General features: G+C 45.5%; 1 protein-coding gene across 3 annotated transcripts in view; it reads left to right on the top strand.

Annotated features, from left to right (window-relative positions):
* Positions 1-6,211: 6,211 nt before the first annotated feature.
* UBXN2A (UBX domain protein 2A) overlaps positions 6,212-14,289 on the top strand; it is a 720,890-nt gene continuing 712,812 nt past the window's right edge. Inside the window, exon 1 of one of the 3 annotated variants that reach the window (XR_011260377.1) lies at positions 6,212-6,351. The gene's annotated coding sequence lies outside the window, so the exon portion shown is untranslated. The remainder of the gene's footprint in view (positions 6,352-14,289) is intronic. The other 2 variants (XM_069605875.1, XM_069605874.1) reach the window with 2 other exon arrangements.

Genomic DNA, 14,289 nt, shown 5'->3' with positions numbered 1-14,289 from the left:
GGGTATTCAAGCACATGTACCAGAATTCGTCCTCCTTGATATAGTTCAGATGATATACATAGCTATCATAATTATTAATATATAATGAAGCTAAATTTGGACATAACATTAGAACATGTCTGGCAGTTTCAGGTATAGTTCTCCTTTTACATATCCGACAATATCGTTCCATATGCAAATTAGGAGGTTTGTATGTATTTTGCCCCACAGCACCTGGACAGAGCTCTAATAGATGAGTTCCCTGCATCTGTAATAATTCTGCAATTTTTATTTTTTTTGTTAAAATGCCATATGCCACTAATGTTACCTAAAAAGTAGACTGGGGCAGAGGTGGGCGGTTTGTGGGCAAATGAGAACATATGGAATTGCGTGGCCTACATTTGGGGGGGGGGTAGCAGGACTTTATTCGTGGATCACCTCCCCCATTCTTGCAATGCTGGATACCCCCCTGACTGACTGGACAATAGGATATTCTTCACCACTAGAAAAGAATCTATAGGGCGCTTTAAGAAACATTTTATAAGCTGTAACTTGTCATCACCACAACGGAGTGCAGCTCGACATTTTGTGAACTGTAACGAGTCGTGAATGGCTTCCTCAGTCGAAGCGTCGTATTTTAATGACAAGTTACAGTTTGTGAAATGCTGAGCTTCGTTCCATTGTCGATATAGATTAAACACTGTTTATTATTCTGAGAGAACGCTTTACATCAACGGCTTCCTCAGAGGTAGCCTCGCATTTGAATGCAAAGCTTTCTCTCAGAATAAACAGTGTTTATCTATTACAACAATGGAGGCAGCTCACTCGGTACTCTGCTGTTTTTATCTGCGACAGCTTGGAAGAGGAGGCGGTGCTAAGGCTTAATGCAGCCAATCAGCAATGAGCCAAACACAGCTGAAGACCAGGGGATACCGGATCCGTATGGGATACCAAATATTACATAACACTGGAGCTCACTATCTATGCCCTGACTTCGTGCAGAACTAGACAGGTGACTGCTATAGTAAAAAAATATATATATATTTTAAATGGGTGCCCTATGTACAGAAACAGACTCCAGAACCAATGGAATCCTCGTCATCATTACCTGCACAGCCAATCAGCCTGTGTTTACATCAGGAGACACTAGAAACACCACCCACAAATCAGTATATGGAGAAATTGAAAGCCATTTTACAAAACACATAGCTTTAACAAAACTTTTTTATTTTGAAAACCAAATACATAAAAATATGTAACATAGCCTAACAGATGTAAATATTTTTACAAGCATCAATCAAGTGAAATAACGTTTTCATAACATTAAAACATGAATGGCTGACAAGTCCACCACACAGTAGAAATTCAGCCAAAGCGTGCAAAAGGAGGTGTGGCTGGAAGGGAAATTGGAGGAAATTCTGTACATTTCACATAGCAATGGGTGTTAAATGAGTGGGACACATAATCAAACTAACATGTATATAATCAAACTCACATGTATACATCCTTATATGCCAACCTGCATTGAAAAGCATTACAACAGAACTGCATCTAAAGCCCCTGTTCAAGCACTCATGTTAAAGACAATAGTTTTGGCTTTATAGGTAGCGCTTTTAGTTTTAACAAAACTTTTTTATTTTGAAAACCAAATACATTAAAATATGTAACATAGCTTAACAGATGATGTAAATATTTTTACAAGCATCAGTCAAGTGAAATAACTTTTTTATAACATTAAAACATGAATGGCTGACAAGTCCACCACACAATGAAATTCAGCCAAAGCGTGCAAAAGGAGGTGTGGCTGGAAGGGAAATTAGACGAAATCCTATACATTTCACTTAGCAATGGGTGTTAAATGGGTGGGACACATAATCAAACTAACATGTATACATCCTTATATGCGAACCTGCATTGAAAAGCATTACAACAAACCTGCATCTAAAGCCCCTGTTTCAAGCTCTCATGTTAAAGACAATAGTTTTGGCTTTATAGGTACCGCTTTCAACGCCACCCAATAGCCAAAACTAAAAAGGATTTTGCAAGTCACCTCAAGTTCCGTGAGCTTATAAAGGAAGTGGCATTAAGTGGCTTGCAATATCCTTGTAAGGTATGGTAGAGGGTATGTTATGCCTTATATATAGATTTCCAGTTGGACATATCAAAAACATATTCACAAACGTGATTAGATTTGGAATCGCTTGCCCCTTGAGTAGAGAGGGTGTAACAGGTTTTTTGCTGTCATGTTGGAATGAATAATGTTTGGAATGTAGAACACAGGAGCAGAGCTGCGTGTTCCGTGTTTAAAATGAAGGGGTTTCAGCAATCAGTGTTTGGCAGTTACTACACAAAGACGTGGCAACAGGGTTATAGTTTTCAGCAGACATGACCGGAAACAGCGAGGGGCGAAAACTTCAGAGCAAATTTCAAAACACGATGCGTGTGGTTGACCTGTTGCTATGTAATTTGAGCCATATCAGAGTACTTGCTTGAAAATACAGTATACCCTGTGTTGAAAGCAAAATTGCCAGGAGGAGTTTGTTTCACCTTCACTGCCACAATGGAGTTGGATAATTCTGGAAGCTGTGTGTATGTCACTCTTGTTGGAGAAGTATGGGTCGTGTCCTTACTTCTCTAGTGTAGTGTGTCACACCTCCTAGGAGCATGGTATCTCCCAGGGCTCATGCTGATAGCCCGTGGCAGTGACCACTTGACTGCACTCAATAAAAAGAATGAGCGGCCTCCCGCTCATCAGACAGGGAGTAACTGGACACAGGGTCCATGTGGTTATTACCAGCGCCATGCTGGCGCTGTGTATTTGTCTGAGGGCCTGCCCTGCAGGACCCTCAAACAGGACAGTACCCCTGCTGGGAAACACTGTCCATGTCGGCTCACATTCATATTCGTAGAGTCCCTGCAGGCCCCTGCTGGGCAACCCTGCTGTGAGATGCTGATGCCCCTGCTGGGCAACGGCGATATCCTGCAAGTCAGCATGGGTGCCCCCAGGCCATTGTCCGGGTCTGTGTGATCACGGCCCATCAGAGTGATCCCTGCAGATCAGTACGCTGGGTGCCCCCACTGTCCCACTACAACAATGCATAGCTCTCAACTCACACACATTTGGCGGGTGTCACCCGCCTTGTAAAGGGCCGTCTCACCCGCCAAGCCTCCTGCACACCCATTCATTCCAATGGGCGTCTCACCCGCCAAAAATAAAATCGGGTGATTTCACCCGCCTTTGCGTCGCAAATCGTTGAGAGCTATGACAATGTCAATGTGTGTGCTGGATGCCCCCAGCTATGGATGGACTGGCCTGCGTGACTGCAGGCCCAGTCATTACATTGGCGACGAGGTGGTCTAGGGCCCCCATGCTTTTCCGTGATGTGCGGGCTACCGGAAGGCTGATCGATGCCGGTGAGGGAGAGAAGCAGTCAGCCGCGAAATGGTGGGCGTGGCCTGCAGCATGCCGGGGCATCCAGGTGCCCTGAGCCCCAGCGCTAAGGTATGTCCAAGGATGGGCCCTCCCCACATCTCAGGCCCATGGTGCGCACAGTGTCCTTGTGACCGCTCGGCCCAGGGAGAACCCGGGCCATTACGGATGAACGCTGCTGCACTCCGAAAGAAACAAAACAGAAAATAACACGCTCTTTGAGCGTTTGAAAATGCATCAGCAGTGAGTGCCCAGAGAGCCGCGCACGGGGACCAACAAAGTGGCGCGGCTGCCGGAGGTTAATGAGGCACTGCGCATCGGGAAAAGAAAGGTGATGCAGTGTTCTTGGTAAGAGCAAAGAAGGAAAGTGCCTGGACAGGCTGGCGCCATGTCTGTTGCTCCTGCCAGGCCTGTGCCATGTCTGTTGCTCCTGCCATTGGTGCTCTCTAATGCACAGTGATAAATGTAGAAGGTCTGTACAGGAAGCTAAGTGCCATGTAACAGCAGGTGGCCCCAGGCAGATCCCGGCCCAACAGATGGTGAGGTCGGAGTGAAAAAACAAAAATAATAGGGAAAAGGACACATGTCACGCAGATGTTTGTGTCCCTCATGCAGCATACTTGGGCCTCAGGGATGCAGTGATGACAGAAGTGCAGAGGCCAAGGGTGCTCATCATGCACGCTAGCATCAACACTGATGGGCAAATGCAACTTCTGCCTGGGGGAGCAAATAGAGTGTTGTGGCCCAGATACTCTGCCATCACGGATTTGTGACAAGAACTGGTCTAGCACAGGAGGGTTGCAGCTCAACTTTGAGTGCTTGTGCGCCCTTTAATGCTGGCAGTGTCCTGCCAACAACCCCTGCCTGGGGTGGGGAGGTAAATGGCTGGTGCCTCCCCAGGAAGAAAAAAGGAATCTGGAGGGAGTGGAGACAGTAGCCCAGACACCCGTGCCATCAGGGGTGTGTCGCTGTTCCCCCACTGTACATGGACTAGGCCGATGTGGCCTCTGGTGCCCACCCAGGTGCGTCTTTGCTGGCCCCCGAACTGTGGTGTGACTGTCCTGAACTGAACAGATACTGGCGAAGGTATGAACTCGTTTCCCGCAACTCCACGAGTGCGTAAGGTGGACACCATAGACATCCCCATGAAGGCTGGGAGTTGTGAACATCTGTAGGTGTGGACATGCTTTATGTGGTGCCAGGTGCTCTCGTTGGTGTCTTTCTGTGGCTTTAGACCTCACTCACCCAGTTTAATAAAGGGTCTTTTGATAATGTGGTGAAACCCCCAACATGCCACCAACCCTGTCACTCCCAACGATGAGTACATGCTAAATGCATATTTTATGTCTGTAACTGTCAGAGCCTAACTGTATGTGTTGTTTACACCCAAAATGACAAGGGTGCTGTTAGTGATTTAATTTGGTCGGATGTCCATTAATGCTTGTTTTTAGTTTTGTTCCTTATGAAAAGGGAGGAGTGTACTGTGTCACCCCCTCCTAGGAGCATGGTTTCCCCCAGGGCTCCTGCTGATAGCTCGTGGCAGTGACCACGTGACTGCACTGAATAAAAAGAATGAGCGACCTCCCGCTCATCAGACTTGGAGTAACTGAACAGGGTGGTCCGTGTGGTTATTGCCAGCACCATGCTGGCACTGCGTGGCTGAGGGCCTGCCCTGCAGGGCCCCCAAACAGGACAGTGCCCCTGCTGGGCAACACTGTCCATGAAGGCTCACATACATGTTCGTAGAGCCTCTGCTGGGCAATCCTGCTGTGAGATGATAGTGCCCCTGCTGGGCAACGCCGGCGATATCCTGCCCGTCGGCCTGGGTGCCCCCAGGCCATAGTCCGAGTCCGTGTAATCAAGGCCCATCAGGGTGATCCCTGAAAATCAGTACAGTGGGGGACTACAACAATGTCAAGGTGTGTGATGGGTGCCCCCGGCTATGGATGGACTGGCCTGGCCTGCGTGACTGCAGGTCCAGTCATTACATTTAGGTGGTTCTAACTGTCATACAGCGACATGACTTATATAGTAAACGTGAGTTGGCATTCGCATAGAAAAAGTAGGGAATCGCTGATATCTTAACTGCTGTCTGCTGAGTGTAAAGCCCGGTCATTATTATTTAAGTGCAGTAGTCTCCCGCGCATCACAAAGCACTCTGTACAAACCACAAAGCTACAGTACTAGGCGCAGTCCGGTGCTAATATACGGTTAGCTGAAGCGTCTCTGTTGACAGGAGGTGATATGAAGTTCTGACCAGAATGTTGTCTGTCATTTTCCTGCAGGAGTTGTCGGGCGTTATCCCCCCTCAGCACCCCACTGAAAAATGCTTTTAAAAGGGTTGGGACGCTGTTAGAAAATATGATCCTGTTAATGAATGACTGAGCAAGCGCATACACACTACGCATGTTCAATCAGCAGGGATGGCATTTTCTGACAGATACCCGGCAAAATCCGACGTTACACCGGCAGCCGAATTTGTAAAAAATAAAAAAAAAACATCTGCCCTAAAATTCCCTCGGCGTGCACGGCACGGCCATAAATCACTTCTGTTTGGGGGCTGGTGATAACACCACCTAAGAATACACACAGAGATCTGCTGTTGCTGCAACCAAAATCAAAATAGGAAAAAGAAACCGACCCACACTTCAAACACTTCCGATGTATAAGCGCCTTATACACAATAAAAAAATACTGCGCCCGTACACGGCATAGAATACTAAGCAAGTAGACGTCCTACGTGAAACGTCACGATGACTTAACAGAAATACGTGAAATACGTGATGATTGCATAAAGGCATTTCAGAAAGTGTCGGCAAACTTTTAAACAAACACACAGTGGTATTTGGTCTCATGGGGACTTTACATGTGTGATTGATAATGAAAGCAAGATAAGGCCTCCTTTTACGAAAAGCTCATGTCCTTATTCCAGGCAGCATCAGGTGAGTGCATGTGATGCAGCTCTTGTAGTTAATTTTAAATGCATTTCTTTTAGCATTCATTAACGTAGACGTTCTCACCCTTTTTGTTGTTATATTGGTAAGAGGAGTCGTTTTTGCAACCTCTGGAAATGCACGTTGAAGCTGTAATTCGTTGTTTTGTACTCATCACATGTTGAAATTAAACATTGTAAGTACGTGACTTTCTAAACACCTGGTTTTGATGTTACACAGGGTAGCCTGTTGTTCATATAGTAGACACAGTAGCTGATCCGAAGCTCATTTATGGTACAGTTCAGGCTCTGAAATGCTCGCAGATGCAGTAACTGCTGTGCAGCTACTACACAGACCCTGCTCTGGTGTAAGTGACTACATATATAATAATACCTGCGCAGGCTGATTGCAGAAGTGTACTGTCTCCAGTTCCAGTGCCTACTTGTAACTTCCTGTTTCTATTGTTTTGGAAAGGAGCTGTGTCTCCTCTCTGTTGCCACTCATGTTTGTGGGTTGCAGCCCACGTGGTGTGATCTGGGTGGGAATTTTGCCCAGGAGCCAGTTCGTACTTAATTAGTAAAGGTTCAACAACAACATTATTTGGCTCTGCGCTTTCATTGTCTCTGAGACACATTACTCGTGTTCATTTATGTGCATGTCAAAACATAACAGTGGCAATGAGGATTCTGGCGAATTTCGAATCTGCCGCGTCACGCTGAACTTAGCAGCAAAGTAAGGATTCCAGCTGCTCCGGTGCGCCGCGAGGCAAAGCAGATTGCCGCGTCCCATGTGAGCCTGCATTCCAGGAAGAAACCCTTCACGGTGCTCCACGTGCATCGGAAAGTGAGAAAATCGCACCAGCAAAAGAGAAGTGCACTGCCACCATCGGAAAAAGCAAACACGCCGATTACAAGAAAGCATACGCACGACACAATGCGTATGTGGCCTGCCACGACATGTAGGCCTCTTCAAACATATGTTTAAGCACCGTCACAGAGGAAACTACTCCCGGCATTACCGCAGCATATTTCAATGTGTTAAACTTCATGAAAGGAGATAACTGTGACATATTTCAACGTCTTACAGCAGAGACGAAAGTCTGTTCAACCCCGTAATTATCAGGGGGTTGTCAGTATCTGCTGAGAGGGAGCCCTCCTTTTGGTGCCACCCCTCCAAGCAGAAAACCTGTTTTTAAACTTGCAGCTCCAGCCACCATAGTTTTAATCTTTAATTTCTGATCTTAGATCCAGAATCAAAGCAAGCCGGTTGCATAAAATAACCCGTTATAAAGTCTCACCATCAACAAACCCCTTCGTATTGATAAAGACTGGCAGGCTTGTGTTCACCAGTGTACTGTTCCAAAACACAGGCATTTGTTTTTCCTTGATTTGCAAAAAGGCAATTTAAAAAAAAAAAACATTTTTTTACACATGGTGCAGCTGTCCTTTCCTTCTTGAATACAACTTTTCATCTCCAGCAGCTTGACACACTATCTTGCAGCTATAGTTATTCTCTTGAATGCTGGAGTTGGTCTGCAGCACAGATACATTGACACAGATATGGCTCAGCTAGTTAGAGTCTCTCTCTGAACAGCTGAGTTTTGCATACTTTTGCAAAGAAAAGGAACGCGTTTCCTGTGTAAGTAAAAGTAAAGTTCCTGGTTGTGTTTTTTTTTTTTTTTTTTAATTTTTTTTTTTAAGAGTTGGTTTGACTGGGCTTGTCAATTCAGAATCATGCCTGGTTTTTCTGAGGTACAATGAAACACACAGGGCTTAGTAGGGCTTATTAATCACAGTGGCTTTAAGGAACAGAGGGAATTGGCATCAAAGCCGCATTTTCTTTTTAAGGTGAAAATGAGGTTTCTTTTCAATGGAGATTTTGCCTTTTGTAGCAGAGTCATGCTGTTTTTTCCACTTTATTCCTTTTGTTTATGTTGGAACACACTGGCAATCTCCTTCAATGTGCCCCCATGGTTCCATCCTGCCCGATGTGTGCTCGGCAGGATGGTGCAGCCTTTTTGGTTGCTGTTGCAAAACAAAGTTTTGAGTCACAGCGCTATCAGGTGCCAGAGCAACCTTTTCATGGTTGTTTCTGCGCAAGTGCAGCTTAGGGATGTGGGGCAATGCTGTTGAGTGGGTCAATATATCCCACAATCCAGCTCCAGCCCCCGTGCTGCTGCGCCCAGAAAAGATGGTGGCGCTGACTCACTACAATTGCAAGCCATGCCACATTTTGACATTTTGGACCCTAGCAGCTTGGTGCCCAGATTGGCTAGGCGGCTTAAATAAGTGTGTGTGTGTGTGTGTATATATATATATATATATATATATATATATATATATAATATCTGGGGTCCAAGAAGAACGCAGTTTACGAGGAATTATAATTCATGCACTGGGACCGATGGTAAGAGACATCCTATTTGAAATGCCAGAAAATTATTTCGACACATTTTAAGGTGTAATTGTCTCCCTGAACAACTATTTTGCACCGTTGAAAAAATTATGAAAGACATATTTCTCACACTACTACTCAAGAGAAGGTTGAAAACCTGGAAAATGTTGTGATGAGATCGAGGAAAAAAAGGCAAATACTGTGATTTTGATCAATACTCGACAGAAGAAGCACTCAAGTCGCAGACAATAGCAAGCTGTGAGTCTTCTGGATGCCGAAAGAGATGACTCCAAAAGAACCGAATCCTGGAAGAAATCCTCCAGCTACCACGTTGTTAAGGGACTACAGAAACACCCCACACAGTTCGACAGTGGCATGTCCGTTCCGCACTGATGCTTGGATGAATAGTAAGAACCACATGTGCCCACAATCCAAATGCCTTTCTTCCCAACACATATGTGGACACTGCCAAAACAAAAGACAAGGAGAGCAAAACGAGGATGAAGGAATATGCTGACCTAGGAGAAAAGCAAAACCCAGCCACATCCAGATCGGAGACCTGGTCCTGGTAAGACAGCCCCAAGAGGCCAAAGATGTCCCTGCATTCAAGCCTGAACCAATGACTGTGACACATATACATGGGTCAATGATAACCGAAGCCAGCCCACGGGGCACCATCAAACGTAACTCATTCTTCTGAACTTTCAGAGGTGACAGAGGCCATGAAAGCACTGACCCTGCCAGGGAAGAGGACTCCTCAGATTTGGACTCTGACTACAGAGAAGAGGACAGGGATGCTGATGATGGCACCAGTGACTGCACTGCAAGTGAGGCTCCACCCATGTGCAGCCCATAACGAGTGGTACGTAAGCCCTCAAGGTGGATAGGATCATTGATGCAGTGTTCCTGTCTGTGACCGGTCCCTTGTTCCTGGTAGCGGAGTAGACGCCGGGTAGAGCAGTCCTGCAGTCCTCGCTCTGCTGTTTGTCGCTTTCCAGTCTCTCGTCCATTGCTATTGTTGTGGGAGGACCCACCAAACATTCTAACCTTTCCGCGGAGCGGAACGCGGAGTAGACGCCGAGTAGAGCAGCCCGAGGCGGGCAGAGGGCCATGGCAGACGGGACGGCTTTGTGGGATGTTTTTACCCATGCATCTAAGCCCTATCATAAAACTGTGCAGTACTGGCATGGAAAACATGATGGCCAGAACTCCCCAGAGAGAGCACAGGGAAAACATGAAGAATAGGCTGCCACCCATTGTTGCCTATGTTGTGAGCACAGGAGGGCACTGCCTAAAACCACCATTGGGCTACACACACAGTAGCCTGAAACCATTGGGAATGGCAATGCTGATTGCCAAAAAGCAATTCAGAACTGTGGGGAATTCATTTTCTTAATCCAAAAATGGTTGCATTACCAGTACTCACCACTATCAGAAAGCCGGCGTTTTAAAACCACCAGACTTTTGTGTAAAACTGAACAAATGAAACAAAAGCAGGCCAAGGAAAGACTTGCTAAGAGGTGGAAGAATGTAAAACTATATTCTGAAATGACTTGAAGGAAGTAATTATTTAATGTATAGGTACAAATTGTCAGTTTGATTTGAATGTAGAAAACTGGGAACAAAAAGTGACATTTAGCTGAAACCTGGCTTAATGAAACTGGATTCTGCCTGACAACTACCCCCGACAGGAGAAACCTGTTCAGCCACTCTTCCCAGGCCTAGCTGCATCCTGCTGCCCCTTGCCAAAAGGAGTTGTCACCTCTCTGATTAGATTAGGGGTGGAGTACCTGGGAACTGGAAAGAACAGAACAATGCAACTTCCTTGACTCAGGCAAATGTTATATTGGGGGCACCGTAAAGTGGCTTCCTCTTAGGGGAAACTGGGAGGGGCAGTGCCTCTGCAAGCCAGCTGAGCTTGGGGGAAGTGGATAAACCAGTTATTCCACCCTGTGATGTGGGAAGCCACACCCCTTTTTGACCAGGGCACAATTTTAAAAAGATAGATAACTCATAGTGCGGACTTGTCAGAATTATATAAGTAATATCATTATTTTTGTGATTTTTCGGTGCACATTTTAAGAGGTGTTAGGACCCTGTGGTGTATTCTGGGGGGTTGCTAGCGGAAAATAGGGTCTCACTGCAAATGTATGCATGTTAAAAATCTGACACTTTATCATCTGTAATCCATATCCCTGGTGCACATTTGTGTAAAAACTGGAAAGGTTTAGAGGTCGTTATCTGGATGAAAAGGGGAGAATTCTGTCATCAGTGGACACAACATCGTACAAAGACAGGGATCGGATGGTTTGGTGCTACAGAAAATGTTAACTGGACCTATAATATTAGAAGAATGGTGCATAGATAAATATGTATTTGGGTCAGAAATAGATGTGTGTGCAATCTGACAAGGGGAGGTTCCTCTGACCATAAAACCTACAGCATCACTCTGACTCACATTTCCTTCCCCCAATCAAGGGAGAGAGGAGGAATTGGCCAATGATAAGTGAGAGGGGCAGGTTTAGTTATGACCAACGCACACACTCACTTTCCAAAACACATAAAAAGAGACTGCTGGGACAGGTAGAGACATTCAATTCCATTTGCTGCGGAGCATGCTGACCGACGACTTCAAATCCATCAATCTCCAGAACCTGTAGCGGAAATTAACTCCAGAATTTGTAGCAGAGAGGCCTGAATCCACCAGCTGAATCCTCTTCAGCAGGCCTCAAAACCAACCAAACTATTCAACAGCCGGGCGAGCTGTTTGAAGTTTTGCCGAGAATTTTTGCAAGAACCTGTAGCAGTACCCAGAAAGCAGTGTTACATCCAGAATCCAGAGAGGCTAGACCAGCAGAGCATAGCTGACCCAGATCGCTGTGAGCAGAACCGGTGCCTGATTGACCCGCCAAGCAGACAGAACCGCAGCCGGACGTGTTGACCAGATCCGTGACGAGGCCTAGTTCAAATTTATATTGTGAGTACCTAGCAGAACTGTGCAGAACCAATCTCTGAGTTAAAATAATCTAATCCAAACTATTTTATCCTAAGTAGAACTGCCTCCTAGAAATCGTGTCATCTGTCATTTTTAAAGCTGCACAACTGTCACCTGTCAATTCTGCAGCTGCAAGCTGTCATCTGTCATTTTGAGTTTACTTTACATCCGAAAAACTACCTTTATTTAATCGTCTGTATCTCTGGAACCGTTTGGGCTAGGAACGAGATTTAACCTCTGAAAGCTTAGAATCTAAGCTTTCCAACAAGCCTATAACCGACCTCCTACTCCTTATACTTTTACCGCAATCGCGATTCACGCACTTGCGAAATTTACCGCGATTTGCGATTTTGGCTCAATTTCTCAAATTGTCAAAATAGCAGCTCCATTCTGTCTTTTGTTAAAATCCGTTTGCAACTTGGTAATAACTCATAGAGCATTGCTAAAGTGAGCCTGAACTAATACCAACACGCATCTCCCACTCACCCTGAATCTCTAGAGGGAATTAAAATCAGTTGGCACATTTTCCCATCCATTGCCATCACATTTAAAAACATTTTGGGCCTGTGTTTCAAACTCCTACCTGTTTCCTCTAAGCTTGCTGGGGGGAAACTGAATTTCGCATTGTATTTGATTGCATTCCTGAGAACTGTGTGCTCCTCTTTCCATCTCCTTCCATTTCTTACATTGCATAGGGGAGGGGGGTGAATTGCTAGAGAAAAAGTGATTATCTTATCGTTTGCTAAAATCATATCAAGTATTTCTGTACTGCATTTTATTCCTCATTGCTTTTCCTTTGAAATCATAAAAGTATTTTTGCTACTTTATCCATCCTATACTAACTCCTCATTGATTATAAGGAAGTGTGCTAGTGCCAGATTACCCATTGTTGATCAACATCATATGTCTAAGTGTACTATCAGATATTAATTTATTATAAAGTGTGATATATATATTGTTTAAATTCTCAAATAAACCTTTTAATTTGCAAAACAAACCTACTTCTTGGCTCAGTGGGGTAAGGGGGATTCTAAGAGGGGGTGTTATACAAGGGTGGTCATCCAGAGTACTGAACTAGACATAAAAATACATTAATAAGGGTTTTCCTCAGCATCCCAGACTAGGCATTGACTTGGCTGTAGTGTTGATTGAATATCGCTTACAAAAGTGGGGGCTTGGAGCCGGGATATTCTGGGTTAGATTTACCACTTGTGCAGATTGATACAGTGTGCCAACTGACCAGATACACATATCCAGTTAGATCACCACGCTGTTTTACACTGTGAAAGCATCCCTCAAAGGAACGCTCTAAGGAAACGGTCTGTTTTGCAAAATAAAATACAAACTCCTGTAAGTCAGGAAGGAACTCAAATTCCAGAATGACGACCTTGCTAGATATGAAAATAGTCAGAGAGCACTTCTTACATAAGCTATTTGTGAGAGGTGAGTGGACTCATCAGGACCAAACGGTCTGGTTGCAGGCAATCGCGCAACAGGTCACTGAAACAGGGTCAGACATATGGAGAGATCAGGGTCCCCTACATGTGGCCCTGAGTGAACTATATATGGCCCCTAAAGCCGAAGATGAACATAATAAGATTGCCAGGATAGCAGCATATTTGTATCTATATATGGGAGCCATGCAGGACAAATGTGCTGAAGGCCAAGATCTGGAAAATAGGCAACAGATGGCGTTAGAGAAGGCCCAATCTGATCTGGACTCTTCTGAGCAGAGGCTGCTCAGGAACCAGGAGTCAGAAAAAGACAGCAGACAGTACATCACTAAAATAAAGGCGGATATGGATGTGCTGCAACAGGAAAAGGCTGACCAGGATACCAGATTTCTGGCCTTGCAGAAGGAGTACCAAGAAGGTTTGGACTCCCTACTGCAGAGCCAGAAAAAGCTGGAGCAACAATTAGATTTCAATAGGGCATGTGCCGAGCAGGTAGTCACCCTGCAAAGCCACCTAGATAGGGAGAAGGCAGATAGCAATAAACTGATTTTGAAAGACCTGGATACCCAGGCAGAGTTTGACCAGTAGCGCCAGAAAGCTGGTGCCTTCCAAAGGCAAAGGGACGACCTGGTGGCACAGATGCAGGCTCTTAGTCAGGAAAGGGATACCTTAGGCCAGGAAGTCTGCCACTTAAAAAGCAAAATGGAAGAAAATCACCTGGCCCTCCAGGGACTGGGTGACCTCCAAAAAGAACACCAGAACTTGTTAGAGCACACCAGGAGGGTGGAGGATGCTCTGGCAAGAAAGGAGCAGGCCAATAGGGACACAGCTCAGGAGGTAACCCTCCTGCAGCAGAGACTGGCTCAGTACTCCAGGACCAATCAGGAGGCACAGAGAGAAAATGAGGCTCTCTGTCAGCACAATGATAGGCTCCAGCAACAGGTAGCGATGCAGGAGAGACTGATAGAGTCTAGTAAGGCCTTAACTGAGGAACTGAAAGCACAGGCTCTTGCATTGCAACAGGGAGCAGGGGCAGATAGAGACGAGGTGCGCTGGGAAAGGGAAACGCCTGAGCATAACCTCAGGAGCCCTGGTACCAGAGGC

The sequence above is a fragment of the Ambystoma mexicanum genome, chromosome 4p (genome assembly GCF_040938575.1).
Source record: "Ambystoma mexicanum isolate Mex_15411 chromosome 4p, UKY_AmexF1_1, whole genome shotgun sequence".
In the NCBI taxonomy this organism is placed as follows: Eukaryota; Metazoa; Chordata; class Amphibia; order Caudata; family Ambystomatidae; genus Ambystoma; species Ambystoma mexicanum.
Note: the sequence above shows the minus strand (reverse complement) of the source record. Positions and strands in the feature narration are given on the sequence as shown.